This window comes from Apodemus sylvaticus, chromosome 17, assembly GCF_947179515.1.
Source record: "Apodemus sylvaticus chromosome 17, mApoSyl1.1, whole genome shotgun sequence".
Classification (NCBI taxonomy): Eukaryota; Metazoa; Chordata; class Mammalia; order Rodentia; family Muridae; genus Apodemus; species Apodemus sylvaticus.
In genome coordinates, this window is record NC_067488.1 from 68754152 (window position 1) to 68772650 (window position 18499).

An 18499-nucleotide genomic window follows, 5' to 3' on the forward strand; every position below is an offset into this window, starting at 1 on the left:
CATAGCTCTCCTCACTGCCTCACAGGTATCTGGAGATCTGATGACAGGGCTGTGTCCACTCCTATCAGGAACACTACATCATCTTCCACTGCACACTCTGCCCTGTGACAGTTCAGCCAATGGGAAGATCATTAGTGATATCGCTACTGTTGATAGGGTAGCTATGAAGGGTTATAGGCAACTGACTAAGCCTGAGGTTCAAAGCCAGGCAAGAAGACTGCATTATGACACACAGGCACAGCACAGCCAGGCCATAGGCTCAGCTCTATCCCTGCCCCTCAGGAAGACAGATAGGATCTGCTCTCAGGACACAGGACAGATAAACAGAGAATCCCCATGTCCTCTCCAGAGATCCTGAGAGTTGAGGTGGTTGTTGTCTATTTTACCTACATCTGAATACCTGTTTGAATTTCCAAACAAGAATAGGAATTTCATGCTCCAAGGTTCCATAACATATTAATTATCCTACTTTCTCTGGATTATTTTTACCAGCTTCCAACTGCATGGTCTGAACACTAATTTTCAGCCATCTTATATATAACTTTCTTTGAAGATCACTCACTTCCTGATCCAATCCATTCCGGCTGCTCCCTGAACTTCTCATTTGTAGCATCTTTATTATTGCAGAGTTAAAACAATGTTACTATTTGACTCATGACTTCTTTAGAAATGTATGACACACACCAGAGTCATTCATTTACAAGCATTTTTTAAAAGATTTACTTATTTATGTATATGAGTACACTGTAGCTGTCTTCAGACACACCAGAAGAGGGCATCAGACCCCATTACAGATGGTTGTGAGCCACCATGTGGTCACTGGGATTTGAACTCAGGACCTCTGGAAGAGCAGCCAGTGATCTTAACTGCTGAGCCATCATCTCAGCTGGAGAGAAACTTAACTTGTATGGCCCTATTTCAGATGTGCACAGGAACATCTTAAATTCTCCCAGTTTTACCTCTAGAACTGTCACTCCTCAAACCTCAAGTAAGCAGGTCAGAGATGGCTGTCTTGCTCTCTTTGTCCTGGCTAACTCTAAATATCTTGAGGGCAGAAGTTTTGTCCCACTCTGTCTCCAGAGTCTCCAAACCCTAGCAGCGTAATTCTTGCCATGAGCAACCATGTCACAGAATTACATGCCAGACTGCAGCACAGAGGAAAGTAGCCATCCATCCCACAGCTGAACGAAGAGGTCAAAGCAGCAGAAACCTTGATAAGGGCAGGGATGGACGTCTAGCTTCTCCAGTCTGGGTCTGCCTGCGCCTCTGCAGGCTGAGCCTGTAGTCACCTCTGCAGATTTAATGCTAGGGCGCACCCAAAGCCAGGTTTGCACCCATTCTGCTATGGCCTTACAGTGACACACTCTACGAGGTTGCTCTGCAGAGGTGGCATGGGGTGGGGTGGAGACTTCAAGAAAATGCAGCTGCCCCTGCTCGTCCACTGACAGAAGCAGCCCTTAATAAACCCATTTCACTCATCCTTTGAACTGTGGGTGCCATCCCAGTCTGGAAGCAGGCAATACTTTTTTCTCCCTCCCTCTGAGGACACCACAGTCTGAAGGCCTCCCAGGAGCTCCAATGCATGCAGGGCAATAGAAAGGAGCCGAGCATGGCTGCCTTCTGAGAGGCCCAACAAGCAGCTGAGAGAGGCAGATGCAGACACTTACACCCAATCAATGGACCAAAGCTGGGCACCCCTGTGGTTGAACTAGGGAAAGGCTGGGAGAAGCTGAGGAGGAGGGTGACCCCATAGAAGGACCAGCAGTCTCAACTCACCTGGACCCCCGAGATCTCTGACACTGAGCCACCAACCAGGCAGCATACACTAGCTGGTACGAGGTCCCAACATGTACAGCAGATATATATAGACATAGACACAGACACAGACACAGACATAGATACATATACAGTGGCTTCAGTGAGAAAAGATGCTCCTAACCCTCAAGATACTTGAGGACTTACAGAGTGAGGAGGTCTGGTGGGATGGGGGATGGGGTGGGGACATCCTCTTGGAGATGGGGGTGGGGTGGTGAGGAAGGAAGAATGGGATGAGGAACAGTCAGAGGGCAGACCGGGAGGGGGATAATAACTGGACTGTAAAAAAGATTAAAGAATAATAAAAATAATAATAGTAATAATTTTATTCTCCCTAAAGAAATCACATAATAAGAGATCTCCAATAAGTGTAGGAATGACCACCCTGTCCCCAGCCATGGTCCCCAAGCCCTGCAGTTGCACGAAGGCATGGCGTATCTACTCTTAAGCCTCAGAGCTAAAACAGTGCCTTACATATAAAAGGGTGTGGTCAGTACAGGTGGAAGGATGGACTAAGTCACAAAAGGTGGGTGGAGCTGGGCAGGTACCACAAGCTGAGTCCTCCGGTCAGATTGATGGTTAGTGCTCAGAGCCGGTGCTTTATGCCTGGGAATCGATGCCCCTCAAAGCTCCAGAAGAAGTGTCTGGCAGAGTCCTCATCATCCAGGGCCCAGGCAGGCCCTGCAGGCTGAGGTTTAGTGAGACTGCTTTCCCTCCAGCCACTTCTCCAGGCAAGTTCAAATCGAAGGGAAACACACATAAAAAGAAACATGCCCTTACGTTTGGGGAGCTCTGCCCCTGCTGAAGGAGACCCCACACACAGAAACAGAAAGGGGGGGCTCTGCCCCCGCTGAAGGAGACCCCACACACAGAAACAGAAAGGGGGGCTCTGCCCCCGCTGAAGGAGACCCCACACACAGAAACAGAAAGGGGGGCTCTGCCCCCCTGAAGGAGACCCCACACACAGAAACAGAAATGGGGGCTCTGCCCCCCCCGAAGGAGACCCCACACACAGAAACAGAAAGAGGGGGAGCTCTGTCCCCCCTGAAGGAGACCCCACACACAGAAACAGAAAGGGGGGAGCTCTGGCCCCACTGAAGGAGACCCCACACACAGAAACAGAAAGGGGGGCTCTGCCCCCGCTGAAGGAGACCCCACACACAGAAACAGAAAGGGGGCTCTGCCCCCCTGAAGGAGACCCCACACACAGAAACAGAAAGAGGGGGGCTCTGCCTCCACTGAAGGAGACCCCACACACAGAAACAGAAAGGGGGGCTCTGCCCCCGCTGAAGGAAACCCCCCACACAGAAACAGAAAGAGGGGGAGCTCTGCCCCCGCTGAAGGAGACCCCACACACAGAAACAGAAAGGGGGGCTCTGCCCCCACTGAAGGAGACCCCACACACAGAAACAGAAAGAGGGGGCACTCTGCCCCAGCTGAAGGAGACCCCACACACAGAAACAGAAAGAGGGGAGCTCTGCCCCCGCTGAAGGAGACCCCACACACAGAAACAGAAAGAGACAAACCAGAGGTGCCTGGACTGATGCCCCATCGAGTTGGAGGCTGCAGGGCAGTGCAGTCTATCACTGGGGGTTCCCGGGAGAGGGGAAGCCACACCAAGGGTGCATTAGAGGTAACACAGAGGACGGAGAGAGTACCCTTGCTCAGCCCAGACTGCCCAGCACCCGGCGGGGTTCCTGGAGACAAACAAGGAAAAGTATGAGCTTCTGTCATGGGTGGGTCCCTGAAATGCTCACCAGGATACAGCCCAAGAGAACAGACTGCAGCCAGGTGTCCACTGGGGGTCTAGCGTGCTGTTGGCATGTGATAACTTCTGGAAGGAGGAACAAGCAGATGGTGATAGCCAGGGCCCATAGCTGCTGAGGAAACAGCACGCCATCATGGATCATGTTTAGTGAGGAGAAGAGATGGGAAGAGGGTCTTTGTCTTCAAGGACTCGAGCCAGGAGCAGACGCCAGGATCCATGCACGTCCCTTACCCTGCCCGTCCCCACTGTGCCAGGTCCTCTCTATCATGGTTGCTTTGTGGGGTCTCAGGCTAGTCATGTTCCTGACAGTCTTAATGACCCTGAAGGTGGAGTCCCCAGCACAGGTATAAAGGGGAAGAGCTAGGGATCCCCCTACCATCCATCTAGGCTGTTTGTTGGGGCTTTCAGCTATTCTAGGAATCACACTACACAGCAGAAATCCTGGGGGTCTCACAAGTCCCTTGGAGACCTACGGGAGCAGGAAGCAAGGGGACAATGAGGCTGATGGGTAAGCTGTTTATTTTGAACCATTGCCACCGTAGTACCCAGTTACAGGCTATGGCAGGAACAGGTCCTTCACAAAACCCCTTCCCAAATGTCACGCATCAATATCTAATCTTCTTCACTTGATCTTAGCCAAAAGGCCGAGAAGCGATAATATCTAATCTTCTTAAGCTTGAAATATCCAGCGTTTCAGGTATGGAGTCTCCAGCATATCAGTTGGCACCTTGATCTTTCAGCTATCTGAGTTCCCCGGGCTGACACACCCCTCCCGAGGGGGTTGCACCCGTAGTAGCCAAGACGAGCATGTCCTGGCACTGGATGGGGAGGTGGGGGGGCATTCTCTGAGAGCTGAGCTATGCTTGCATAGTTAATTTGTTGTAAAGCTTTTAAAAATTGAGACATGGGGGCTGGAGATGGCATGGCGATTAAGAGCTGTCACTGCTGCTCTTAGCAGAGGAGCCAGGTTGGGTTCCCACCCAGGCTGGAGCCACCCACAAGGTGGCTCACAACGATCTTTAACTCCATTTCTAGGCAAATATGAAACACCCTCTGGCTTCCGTGACGCACAGATGTACATGCAGGCAAGACACCCACACACAAAGAATAAAAATAAATCTTTTTTTTAAGATGATGCATGAGAAAAGAATTTAGTGTGGTGCCTGGCACAGAATAGTTGCTCAGTAATGCTGGCAACAGCCAACATGAGCCTTTACCAGCTCCCAAATCCCCAGTAGAAATGAGACGGGCTTTCTATCCGGCCTCAGTAGCCTGTCCTTGGGAGGGATTAAGCCTACCTGTTGATTCTTGGAGATCTGTTTAGAGACCGTGAGGACCAGAGAAATGGCCCAGCCTTTCCTCTTTCCTTCTGACGCACTCACCCAGGCTGCTCTCCAGTGGAAAAAGGTTGACTAGCCCAGACAACCAGCACAGCAGCCACCACTGCCCTCTCCTGGCAGAGGCAAAACCAAGTCTCTGGAGCCTCCGGGAAAGGGGCAGAAGGAAAGCAGTTAGGGATGTGTTTGGAAGAGCTAAATGCCAGCCTCAGACCTACATATACTTGACTCCGATTTCGGACCTCAGTTCTGAGAGTCGCTCAGGACCGACACCCGTCTCCTCCCTGCGCTGCTTCTCCCCCAACACCATCCATTGACCGGCTGCCACGGCTCCCAGACCATGCAGCACCTGAAACCCTTCCCCTGAGTATCTGCTTCCTCAGTGTCAGGTCTAGGGCAACATCCCCTCCCCATGGACACCCCTTCCTTCCGGGAAACCATCCACTCTGCGACCCGACTGTCCCTGTTCGTCTCTGTGTTTTGCTCCCAGCACACAGCAGCACAGCCTGCACAGCCTTGCTGATCCCTTTATTGCTCTTTAGACAAAATAAGAGGCCGTGCTAGATCAGATCTGACGCACACTCTGCCAGAGAGAGTTTATGTCTGGTACTGCAAACTCAGTCAGAAGCCTGCTGCAGAAGAGGTCATAGACCCTGGCAGGGAAACTGTTGCTATTGGTTTGCTAAATGGACACAATGTACCCAAGAATGGCGGTCTAAATAACCACATCTGCCCCCGGAACATGGCTCCTGCCGTCTCCAGTCAGAGAAGCTTCTCTTTGCAGTGATCAGCAGGGCTGTGGAGATTGATACCTGGTCAAGGACAGAGAGAAGAAATGACCATAGGATACCGGTCTATAGTGGGCCGTCTGTATCATCCCTTCCAAAACTCAGGGGGGAAAGAATTAGGAGGAGCTTAAAAGCCTGGGAAGGTAGGGAACGGGGTGAGGTGCTGGCGTCTTGGTGTGATGTGGCTGCTTGAGGTGCTGGCATCTTGGTGTGATGTGGCTGCTGTATTCGTGAACTCACACCAGCTGTGACTGCCTCCCCTGGAGATCCTGTCATAAACCTGGATGTGGTGGCACACGCCCTCAATCTCAGCACTAGGGTGGCAGAGGCAGTCCTGGTGCTGAGACCAGCCTGGTCTAGATAGTGAGTTCCAGGCCAACCAAGGCTACACAGTGAGACCCTGTCTCACAAAAAGGGGAGGGGATCTGGAAGTGGGAGGGGAGCTACCTGAAAAGAAAATTACAATCAAAATCAACCCATGTGTGAAAATGTTATGAAATCGATTGTTATGTATGATTAATATGTGCTGATAAAAACATGTTAAAGGAGAAACTGCACTTGGGATTTCCCACAGATGGCTGGTGGGGAGTTTGCTAAGACACAGGAGACAAGGGGGAGCACCTCTCACTCTCTGGGGATTAGGAAGCACAAAAAGTCATCCTAAAACTTGAGGAGGGAGAACCTGGACTTGAAGGCTTTGGGCTAGAGAGAACACAATCTCCTCCTTCCATGGGGACAGCTGAATATCAAAGGCTAGATGACATTCTGACAAGATGTCCGACTCTGGACCTGCAGGGGGAGGGGCAGGGGCTGCACAGCTGCCCTAGGAGGAGTGTGGGTGATGTCTCCAGGTCCCCTGCCAAAGTCTCTATTCAGAAATAAAAGGTCACCCCTCCTCCACTGGCTTGCTTCCGTTTTTTAAACTTTCAGGGTGTCTGATAAGATATCTGGGTCTGACGGCTTTCAGAATGGCCACTCAATTTCTGCCCAAAGGAAAGCAAACAGAGCCAGGGTACGGACACCACAACTCCCAGACTTTTGGGCCAGCACAGCCAAGGCACAGAGAAGTCACTCAGTCTCAGTTTCTCTGCCTCTTTGTCTCTGTCTCTGTCTCTGTCTTTCTCATTCTCCCTCCCTCCCTCCCTCCCTCCCTCCCTCCTCCCCCCCCCCCCCTCTCTCTCTCTCTCTCTCTCTCTCTCCCCCCTCCCTCCTCCCTCCCTCCCTCTCTCTCTCTCTCTCTCCCCCTCCCTCCCTCTCTCTCTCTCTCCCTCTCTCTCTCTCCTCTCTCTCTCACACACACACACACACACACACATACACACACACACACACACACACACACACACACCCCACACAAGCCCTACCCTCCTTTTACCTGCTGGCCTATGCGGCTGTATCTACAATCTGCAGGCTCTGAGCGCCCCCTGCTGCCCATTGTCCCATCTACACCAGTACATCGAGCAGTGAGCCCTTACCTGCTGCTTAGGGACTGGGACAAAACCCTTCTTCACTACTTCTGTGAGTCACTGAGGAGGCTTAGCACCATTTGAGGCCTCCTTCTCCCCTCCACTCCCTCCAGTACAGAGGGAGATTGCCTGGCAGAGATCTATGCTGGTGGAGCCCACGGGTGCCCCAACCCTGGGCCCCCTGCAGGGTCACAGGAGGATTGTCCCAGGTTCTGAGGTTAGACCCTGAGAGAGAGGTAAAGGGGGGCAGGTTCTAGGCTCCTTAGCGGAGTCTATTACAGATCTCTGTTCCTGGCTGGAGGTTGGGAAATCCCTTTCTTCTTCTCATCTGCCCTTTCTTGCCCAAGCTGTGGACTCCCAAAGGCTCCTGTGGCATCTACAAGGCCGTCACACACCCATGTGGCACCAGCCTGGTAGCCCTGACATGAAACATATTAACATATTCCACTTGTGTCCAGAGCCAAGAAGGGAGAGAAGGCGCGTGGGCGGACAGGGAGGCTGAGAGAACCACATTTGCACTAGTGAATGCAGGCATGCATTGCACACGTGTTCTTACACATGTATACACACACATACACAAACATACACATATGGGCTCTATGGGTCATGTAAGTCTACACATCTTAATGGAAGCATCCTACAGACACAGAGCACCAGCAAAGCACCCTTCTCTGCAAATGTGTGCACACACTCTGGTCACTGCTCACGTGCACACATCCCAAAAGTGCTGAAATGATTCCTCGGTGAGAAGGAGCTCAGTCTGAAGTTGGATCTTGCCCTTGCCCTTGGGCTTGTACAACTTTCAGATCCTCAGTTTCCCCACCTGTGAGAATGGGTGGTAAAGGTACCCACATCCAGGGCTATTGGGACTGAAGGGGACAATGTGTGTAGCTGGCCAGGTACAGGGCTGACAGAACACATCCCAGGCCTGTGTGTGACAGGATTGGAAAGGGACATGAATGGTCCCTGTCTATGATTTGAAACACTGTGGCCTCAGCCCAGGCACACACGTGACCAGGAGCATGCACGCACGCATGCACGCACGCACTCGGGGCACTTGTGTGTTTGTACTGTTTACCGAGGCTGCTTAGCTACCGCTGTGCTCAGAGCCCATGAAGCCCAACCCTCTGATGCCTGTTGGGACACGACCTGGCTGGGTTCCGGCATTCCTGCTGCTCCACTTCCTCTTGGTCACAGACACCGGGTGCAAACTAGACAGTTTAGGGATCATTTAATCTCTAAGCCACAAAAGACTTTACTTTGATGCATTGTGGCCTTGGCCTGAGACCTGGGAGCCTAGGGTTCTCCTGAGGGCTCTACAGCCTGCTTGCCCTCTCCCTGTTTGAACAAACTACAGATGCTAACCATAGCTCTGGGAGGCAAAGCTCTGGGGCCCGACCACATCCTATCTTCCCCACACCCTATGGCCTGTGTCAGAGGGAAAGGAGCTCCCCTCCTGGGTCAAGAGGGAAAGGACCATGGTTCATGCACTAACTCAAAGCCTCAGAGCCATCAAGCCAGTCACAGGTCTCCGAGGCTTCACGACCACCCCTGGAGGTTTTCTACCGGTCACATCACTCCCGACACACCAGGCCCCGAGTGACTTATCCAAGACCCTCTCCTAATGCTCTGACAGGCAGTGCCAGGAAATTATGCCATGCCTAGCAGATGTCATGTCCAGCACCCTTTCATCTGTCCTCTGAAGTAAACGGACCATGAAATAGATAGCTAGCAGCACCCTAGTCAATCCATCTCCCTCTATAAATGGACAGGGCTCCCTCACCTTAACTTTGGGGCACAGACCTCCTTTATGGGGTGATCCCAGAACCATGAGTGTATCCTGTCTGCTCATCTTAAGAGAGAATCTGAAGGCCGGGCAGAGAAAGGGCCTGGCTCTAAGCCACACAGCCCGCTGGCCAGCAGAAGGACCTCTGACCAAACCCCATTAGCAGACAAGGGTAGACCTCTCCCTCTGAGCTTTGCCAAGTACACCGCCCAGCTGCTGAAATGGGAGAGAGATGGGGAGAGGGGCCATGTACCCTAAATGTGTGGAACTCCCTCTGCTGGGAGGAGCAGCTGCAGGGAGCCTCTCCCCAGGGCCAGCCTGAGAAATAACAGGTCCCTTCTGGGACTTCCCAGCAGGTTGGTGGGTCAGGAGGAGAGTTATCACAGCCAGGCCTGTACCTGGGGAATGATGGCCCTGAAAACATTACACCTGCCTACCATGTGAGACAGAGATAGGAAATAGTACTGGCCCAGGATCTAGTTCAGGCCCCTAACTGGAGGAACTCCTGCCTCAGTTTACCCAGCTGTCAAATGAAGATAATGTTTGCACTCCCCCCTGGCCATCACATTATGCTACCTGTGACTGTTCTTTAGTTTGAGTCTCTACTTCCAAAGACCCTGTGTGTGCCTGCCCATAGCCACTCTGGCTCAGCCCTGCAGGCTAAGAGCAAAGAAAGCAAGGGCTGCGGTGAGCGCTCCCCGGGCGCATCTAGCCCCGCTCCAAGCTTCCTATTAGAGCCACCAGATAGGAGAGGCCAAGCCAGTTTGCCAGCACAGACCGAGATTTCTGTTTCAGTAGAACAGTTCTCTACCCCCAGCCTGAGAACCACAGCCCGCGGAAGGAAGGAGGATTAAGACACTAAGAAAAGACTCTTTGTAAGGAGCTGAGCATGGACGAAACACAGACAAGCTTTTACTACTGATTAGCACAACCACAACCGGGATCATGACCCTCTTAACAGGAAGGAACTGAGGCCGGACATGGGAAGCTTCTGAAGCAGCAAGGGCCGGGTGTGGCTCCTGCCGCCAGGATTCCTTTCCACCAGCTCAAGCAGTGAGCCCGAGACCCTGACAGAGTCGGGGTGCTAAGCCCCAGGTATCCCCCGTCGGGGCGGGGCAGAAGGAGGGTCACAGGGCGGGGCTTGCAGCCTCTGTTGCCGCAGACACCTGGAATCTGCCAGCGGACCGCGTGCCTGGGCAGGGAGGCTGCACAGGGCGGCCCAGACTAGGCAAGATGGGACGGGACTGGACGCGACGCGGGCGGTGCCGCCACATCTGAGCACAGCATTCCAGGGCACCGCGCCCTCGACGAGGAAGGAGCTTCCCAAAGCTGAGATGGACCCTCCCCTAGCCGGTTGCTGCAGGCTGCTACGGGCCTGGGAGTCTCAATACTAGGAGAGGGGTGCTACCTGTACCCCAGCCCCAGTCCCACCACCCTCATTAATCACTCATTAGTTTCTGCTGGGTGGGAGGTGGGGAGGATGAAGTCCGGGGCTCACAGAGACATTCCTTGATCTTTTTACCCTCTTACCTTAGTCTTCACCCCCTACCCACCAACCACACTGGCCAGTGTCTCCACTACCCTACTATGGCTCAGAGAAACCTTTTGCCCAGGAGGCAGCCAGTACTGATCCCTGACCCTCGCCCACTTCAAACTCCCTGAGGAGGCCTCCCTGGATGCTCCTCCTTCTCCCACCCCACCCCCACAACCCTGACAGGTCTTCCCCACAGGTCCTTTGGGTCCAGGCCCTAGACCCTCCAACACCTCTCAGATAACCAAAGCCAAACTCTCTGTAAGCAAAGAGAACTTTATAAGCATTCAGTCAGCACCTCAGCCCCAGGCCTTCCCAGCCTTCCCATTCACACACACACAGGTCTACATATTCTCCCATGCATGTGTGCATGGGTACACACACACACACATGCACGCACGCATGCATACACACACACACACACACACAGACACCCTTGATACTTCCCAGTCCTGTGGCCTTGGTTTCATGTGGTCTCATGGGTTTCTTACCCCCATCCCCCATCCCTCCACCCCTCCCACCCTTCAACACACACACATACACACACACCCAACATCTGACAACTGTGTTTCAGAATGCTGGGCAGTCTAGGCCAGCAAGATGGCGCCTCAAGTCCTACAGCCCATGGTAGGAGGAAAAACCAAAAACCAACTCCTAAAATTTATCCCCTGATCTACACACACACACACACACACACACATACAACACACACAACACACATACATACACAATAAAAATAACAACAATAATAAATATAATAAAAATCTTTTAATTTAAAAAGGAATGGGCTAAAGAGATACCTCGGTGCTTAAAAGCATTTGTTGCTCTTTCAGAGGACCCATGTCTGCCTCCCACCACCTGTATGGTAGCTCATAACTAACTTTAGTTCCAAGAGATTTAAGGTTCTCTTCTGACTTCCATGGGCACTAGCCACACACACGGTGCACACACCTACTGCAGGCAAAGCATTCATACAAGCCGATCATTTTTTTAAGTCAGTCAGCTATTCCCTAGCCAAAGCCTCCCCTTTGCTGACACAGCACTGTGCTCAGGGAGGTTCCTAGGGCCACAGATGCCAGGGAAGCAGCACAGATTCTAATCCCAGCACCATGTGCTGCTGTGTGACACAGCATGTGTCCACATGTGGCCCTAACCAGAGATGGCTGACATCAGCCACTGCTAAGGGCCACGCCAGAGGTGGACTCGGTTCACACAAGTGCTCATCTGCTGCTGTGTTTGTATGCAGTAAGTGCTCACTAACTGCGCACTTGGATCTCTGTTCACACACTGTGACCCTGCTCTCTCTCAGTCTTCCTCTGAGCCTAAGCCCTAAGAGAATCCATACCACATACCACTCATGCCTTGGTGCTCTTGGCTTCTAGAACCTTCTAAGTATACTTTGTCCAGGGCCAAAGATGCCCCACTGAAGGATGAGAGACCTGAGGACACAGCCTGAGTTCTCCTCTTCCCTCTAATTCTTCAAGGCCTATAGGAGCCTCTGTAGGCAGCAGAGAAAGACAGGCCAGACGCATATGTAACCAGATGTCCTGTTTATAACACAGTGACACAGATGTCCCAGTGGGTTGCAGCTACAGGGTCTGCTTTGGAACATACAACAACAGAAAGAGTCAGCTGGCCATGCTTGTTAGTGTGTGTCTGAAGGGCTGCAGGATCAGGAGGCAGGGACTGGGAAGTGAACGGAACCAGGACCAGACTACCAGGACTTGGCTCACCCATCAAGCTTCCCACCAGGGTGACCATGATGAGGGTGTGAGCTCCCAGGGGTGGAGACTCCTCAGCGTTTGCATCCGCTAGTGTCAGATGCTGTCATGAGGCACTGGGCATCAGGCTAGCAGGAGTCACAGATGGGACGCCAGGTGTCCACAAAGATGCTGAGTCAAGAGGAGACTGTGGGCCGCAGGCAGCACCCCTGAAGAGCAGAGCCAGGGAGGTAGGAAGCTCAGGTTCCAGCAGGCTGAGGAAGGAGATAGAAGAGTGGCCCGGTAAGCGCAGAGCGGGACCAAGTGATTCCACAAGCCACACGATGGGCCCAGGGACAGAGGGCTGTAAGCCAGCCTCCAGCACACTGTGGCCTGAACCACCACTAGGCAGCCCATCCTCCAGGGCAGTGCTTCTCAGCCTGTGGGTCGTGACCCCTTGGGGAGGGGGTCACATGACCTTTTCACAGGGGTGGCCTAAGATCAGCAGAAAACACAGATGTCTACATTGTGATTCATAACAGTAGCAAGATAAAAGTTAAGAAGTAGCAACAAAAGTAACTTTCTGGCTGGGGTCACCACAACAGGAGGAACTGTATTACATGGTCGCAACTTCAGGAAGCTCTTGAAAACCACTGCTCTAAAGGCAGGCGCGTGACATGGAGAGATTAGAGCTAGGCATCAGGCAGAACTGCATGCTTGAATTATCAATTATCGAATTTATAAATGTGCACGACACGGGGGAAGGGTCCCTGAGCCCCAAAGCCTGTGGCAGTTATGAGCACAGGAGCCTGGTCTCTCTGCTGCATGCAGGGGAACTGGGGAAGGGAGGACGTGGCTCTGTGCATACTCTGCTTGTCCCCACACAAAAAGCCACCCTGCAAAACTCTCAGTAACCAAGGTCCTCAGAGTGAACAAGTCAAGAGGCCACGGAAGCTGAGGTAAGGCAGAGGGGACCTGAACAATAGTGGTGGGGACAGCAAGAGGCACTAGACTCCAAGGCAAGGGATTAAGAGAGGTGTGGCCTAGACGGTGAGCTCCCGGCTGTCTCCAGCTCCTGGGAAATCACACCCACCCTTGCCTCCCACAGACCGTCCAGGGCCTCCTTGTCTGTCAGCAGAGCTGCTGTGAGACTGCTATGAAAGGCCTTTCCAGAGTCCTGTGCTAAGACTGCCTCAGAAAGCAAAGCAAATCCTGCCCCCAAAGTCCCCGGGTATTACAGAGTAGTATTTTTTATCTCTCAGGCCCAACCTTCGAGGGTGCCCCTGGTACACACAGGCCAGGGCACAGGATGAGGCAGAACTCTGCACCAAAGACTGGGTGAGCAGGTGGTGGTGGCCTGGGAATTTGGAGAAGCCAGCCTCCCAAGGAGAAGCTAGGAGAGAGCCAGAAACTGGGTAGTGCAGGTGGCAGATCAGGAAGACAAGTTAGCTGTGCCCAGCATAAGTCAGGCAGGGTCCCTGCCGAGCCCTCCTCCTATGAACCTCAGACCAGAGAGACCAGGGAACACAAATATGGAGGAAGCACCAGCAGGGAGGGAGCACCAGCAGGGGGGAGCACTAGCAGGGAGGGAGCACCAGCAGGGAGGGAGCACCAGCAGGGAGGGAGCACCAGCAGGGAGGAATCACTAGCAGGGAGGGAACACCAGCAGGTAGGGAGCATCAGTGTAGCTGCCATGGCCTAGGCCTGTGAGGAAGAAGTGAAGGTACCCACCCTAGCTGACCACTCATATGGTGGCCAGGGTGGCATAGCCACCTTCCTACTTCCCATGTGCCCACTGTAGTCTCGAGCAAGACATGAGGGGCTGCACAGGCAGGTAAGTGTAGGAGAGCTGGGCTCAGGGCCAGGGCCAGCTCGGAGACACCACAGAGGCTGGGCTTTGCCTGGGCCTGACAGGCAGCCTGTCCGCTCCCCACCTGGCAGAAGACACTTCTTACCTAATAAGGCATTTTCTCCTGTGCTGGAACAGCTTCTGACAGATCCTGGAGGGTGTGAGCAAAGGGGGTGGAGCCAGCGCTCAAACAGAAGCCTCGCCTGCCATCTCCTCCTGGGGCCCTCTAGGGGAAATCAGCCAGGCAACCTCCAAGACCCTGAGCCTGCCTTGGCCACCGAGAGCCCCTCAGAGTGGAACGGAGCCCTTCCTAAGACGCCCCCTAACCTGCACTGTGTCTCCTCATACCTGACTTACAGCTGTGCTGGCCCTTCCGACCCCTGCCACTTACCCAGGAACACCTGTGAAGAAGGGGTGATCCTCTAGAGACCCACATTTTGTGCCTTGTCCCTGTCAAAGAAGGATAATGTTTCAGAAGGCACCTCCTGTAATAAAATGGCGGGTCATAGCTGTCCGGATTCTAGGGCAGACCTCAGAGGCAGAAAAGGCTGTCAGGGCAAGATAGCATGGGGACAGTGTCACCTTAGCCTCTCCTATCCAGGACACACTGAAAATGTGAATGACAGACCAGGTTCCCCTCACTGCCTGACACTCAAAGCTATGGACCACACCAGCCATGGCCAGTCCTGGCTCCCTCAGAGGCGGGCGCAGCCTTTCCTAGCCCGTGGAGTCGGGGCAGCTCTGTGGGCCCCAGCCCTCTTCAGAGAAGGCAGCCTCAGACGCCTGGTCCATCTTAACTCTAAACAAGGATGTCGAGGTGTCCTAGCAGTGAGGTGGATCAGTGAGGGGGCAGGGCAGCAGCACTGATGTCCACGCATCACGCTCAGGCCTCACTGGCCATGCGAGTGGACAACGGCCTCCCAGAGCCCAGAGCCCCCTCTATGACATGGAAACATGGGAATGCCTCTCCCCCAGAGTTATGAAACACCAAAGCAATCAGTGCTTAGTAACCCATGGGTGCCCTGTGTAGGGTGCCTAGGAAGACCTGTGTGCCCCTCGGGATCTCAGCTGCCCCTGCAGGTGCCAAACCGCAGCCGATTCCTCTCGCCCCTGCCAGGAGCCCGCCTGGTTCTCAGGACGGGGAGCGGGGGGGGGGGGGGGGGGGGGGGGGAGAAGAGCCCAGCTGATGTCGCCCCAGGGGCGGGGCCTTAGTGACTAAGGGACACCTTGGGAACACTCACAACAATATCACACCACCAGCCAGGCCCTGCTGCAGCCAGGACACAATGCCCTAACCCAGGTGTGTAGCCATGTGCGGCGACTGTGCAGCCAGGTGGCTTGACCACACCCTGGTGACTCAGGGCTGGGGCATGAACCTGCCAGGCAGGTGGGAGAGAAAAGCCACCAACTCAGGGCCTCGGCATCCAGCCTGAATCACTGAGACGCCTGTCCCCACCCCTCTCTAATGGCCCCACTCCACTCGGAGGGATTGCAGGCCTCCCCACCTCTCCCCACCACCACCACTAACACCCCACCTAAGTCTCTGCAGCAGAGGCAAAATGGGGACAACCCCTCACTGACCAGGTCTGGCTGAGGAACCAGGAACTGGGCAGGGGGAGACTGGACAGTTTGGGCTCAGGCCAAAATCGCAGCCCACCGGGACACACAGCCTGGGCATTAGAGTGTAGCTCCTGGCTTGCCCAGGGACTAAACCTGGCAGGTAATAGAGGCAGAAGAGAAATTTCCCCATGAAGGAATGAATGATCCAGCCCCAGGCCAGACTGCACAGGCATAGCCCTGTCACCCTGACCTCCTGACCCCCTAACACTAGCCCCTCAGTCAGGACCTCGAAATATGAGAACCATGACAAGATAGGACAGCCATCGTCGGGTAACCCTTCTGGTTAAGGTGAGGTGAGGTGCAGGCCCAGCTTCACCACCCCAGAAGTGAGGGACGGACAGGCCTCATCCTGCTAAACTTGAGCCCACCACCAGTCACGGCTCAAAGGGACCGAAACACCTGATGGAGTTTTAGTGAGAGAAGAGGCCAAGGCAGAAGGACAGATAGCAAGGAAAACAGAGCCACACAGCCCTCCCTGAAGAGAAGCCCCAGGCCCATCATGGGCTTTGGTTCACATGGTGCTAGACTTAGTGCTTAAGGCCTTTGCAAGGTACCTGCTTCTGCATCCCACCCTGAACTCCAGGGTAGAAGGGCCTGCTTCCCTTTGAGTCTCCAGTCAAGGCCACAGCTGAAAGGGGCCCAAAGGGGAGCATAGCCCAGTGCTGCCTGCTCTCCCTCATCCAGATACCTGTCACCTGGCACGTGCTGGCCCCAACCCCAAGTCTAAACTGTATCACTGTCTATACCTCAAGCCAGCTTCTCTCCAAACATTAATATTTCCCTCTCTTCATGTTTCAGATAGAAACCCATCCCATCCCAAACCCTGACTTTCAGACTGACACACTCACACCCCAAATTCCAAGGTTAGCCCAACCCTGACCCTACTCCACAGCCCCTCCACCATGGTCCCTGTCCATACCCCAGAAGCACAGTGCCTCCACCACTGACCCCAGCCCTGTTCCAAGCTGCTTCTAGCCTCACTGCCCACCTGGGCCCACCCTACACCCACTGTCTGGAGCCCTCTTCAGAAGCAGTGCCTGGGATAGACCAGAGCACTGGGATAGGTGCCCACATGCTCAGGGTGTGAGTCACCAGAGGAGCAAGAGCTTGGGACAAGACAATCTTTCCCTAGGCCTTCCAGCAGCTCCATCCCAGGACTCCCAAGAATCATGTAGACTCCAGACCTACTGTCCCGCTATGGCCTGCCATACTCCCACAGTTAAATGCACTGTGCCTCACAGCAAGGAGCCCTCTGTCTCACAGCTAGGAGCCGTCTGTAACAACACACACACACACACACACACACACCCTCAGCAGTGGGTCAAGTCCAGGCTCCTGGAATAAAGGCCAAGAGTTCTTCCCAGCCCCCAGCTCTTCCTGCTACCGAAACCCCTCCTCCACCCTAAAACCCCTGCCAGCTGCTATCTAGAGAGAGACTCGGCCCAGCTTGCTGGCCTGGGCCTCCACAACCCCAACAGTTTCCAAGGCAGCTGCTGTAGCCGCTGAGAGGATTCTGAGCCCCAGCTGAGGCCATATTCCACAACCCCGACACCACTCCCCTCAGCTTCCCCTCACCCCGTCCCTGAGGAGGCAGGACCATCCAAGTGACTCTTTTCTGGGCCTGTCACCATCATGTCAAGAGCCCTGGCTTAGAGAGTGGGTGAGTCAAGGGCATGCGTGTGCACGCGCATATACACACATATGCACACACACACACATGCACACACACATGCACACACACACGCACACAGACACACACATACACACGCACACGCACACATGCACACACACACACACACATGCACATACACATGCACACACACACATGCACGCACACATGCACACACACATACACACACATGCGCACACACACGCACACGCACACAGACACACACATACACACACACATGCACACACACATGCACACACACACATGCACACACACACACACACACACACACACGCACACAGACACACACATACACACACATGCGCACACACACGCACACATGAGGCCCTGTCATGTCACATCACTCAATGGGGTTAAGAGTGAAGCTCTTTCACCCCATATCACATAACCAGGGCTCACCCCAGAAGCCTAGCCAGGAGTCACAGCCACTTGTGGGCAGTAGGAACCAGGGGAGACAGGAGATTCGGGGACAGGCGAGGCCAGGTCCCAGGCCAGGGTGTCCCAAGTAGGGATGCAGGAAGTTTCTGCAGCGATCCCACGTGGGTTTCTCGGTTCAGTTCAGTTCAGTGAAGAGGTTCTTCCTCCTAGGAAACCTGCGCTGCTCTCCAGCAGCTGTCATGGCCCAGGCTCCTGCCCTCCTTGCCCCCACCTTCCCTGAACCCACCCCATGTTAATCAGAGGGGTTATTCTTCCTGTCCAGAAGCCCGGGTTGATAGAACAACCCTCCAAACACTTCCTCCTTCAGCCTGCAGTCCTCTCATGGAGCGACCACTAGCAGCCACACCCCAAGCCACCACAGCAACCAAGAACCCACTGCCTTCCACCCACACCCAGCCCAAATCAGCAGGACCCTATGAACAAATGGTGCCCAGGCACAGTGAAAGCCATCTCTCCTCCCAGGTCAGCTCCTCCAGTCCACGTGAGGCAGGCCCCAGATTCCAGCTCCCAAGACTCTCTTCCCTCCTACCCAGACTCCCAGAAACAGCTTCAGTACTCTTCACACCTGGGCACCCTGCACACCTGGGGACCCTGCACACCTGGGGACCCTTCACACCTGGGCACTCTTCACACCTGGGGACCCTGCACACCTGGGGACCCTTCACACCTGGGCACTCTTCACACCTGGGGACCCTTCACACCTGGGCACTC

At 54.1% G+C, this 18499-nt stretch overlaps 1 long non-coding RNA gene across 1 annotated transcript in view; it reads right to left on the reverse strand.

The window, feature by feature from the left end:
• Positions 1 to 12024: 12024 nt before the first annotated feature.
• LOC127667814 (uncharacterized) overlaps positions 12025 to 18499 on the reverse strand; it is a 13103-nt gene continuing 6628 nt past the window's right edge. The window contains exons 2-4 of the long non-coding RNA XR_007973939.1: positions 14432 to 14490; positions 14147 to 14191; positions 12025 to 12466 (exon numbers count right to left, since the gene is read on the reverse strand). This is a non-coding gene — a long non-coding RNA (uncharacterized LOC127667814). The remainder of the gene's footprint in view (positions 12467 to 14146; positions 14192 to 14431; positions 14491 to 18499) is intronic.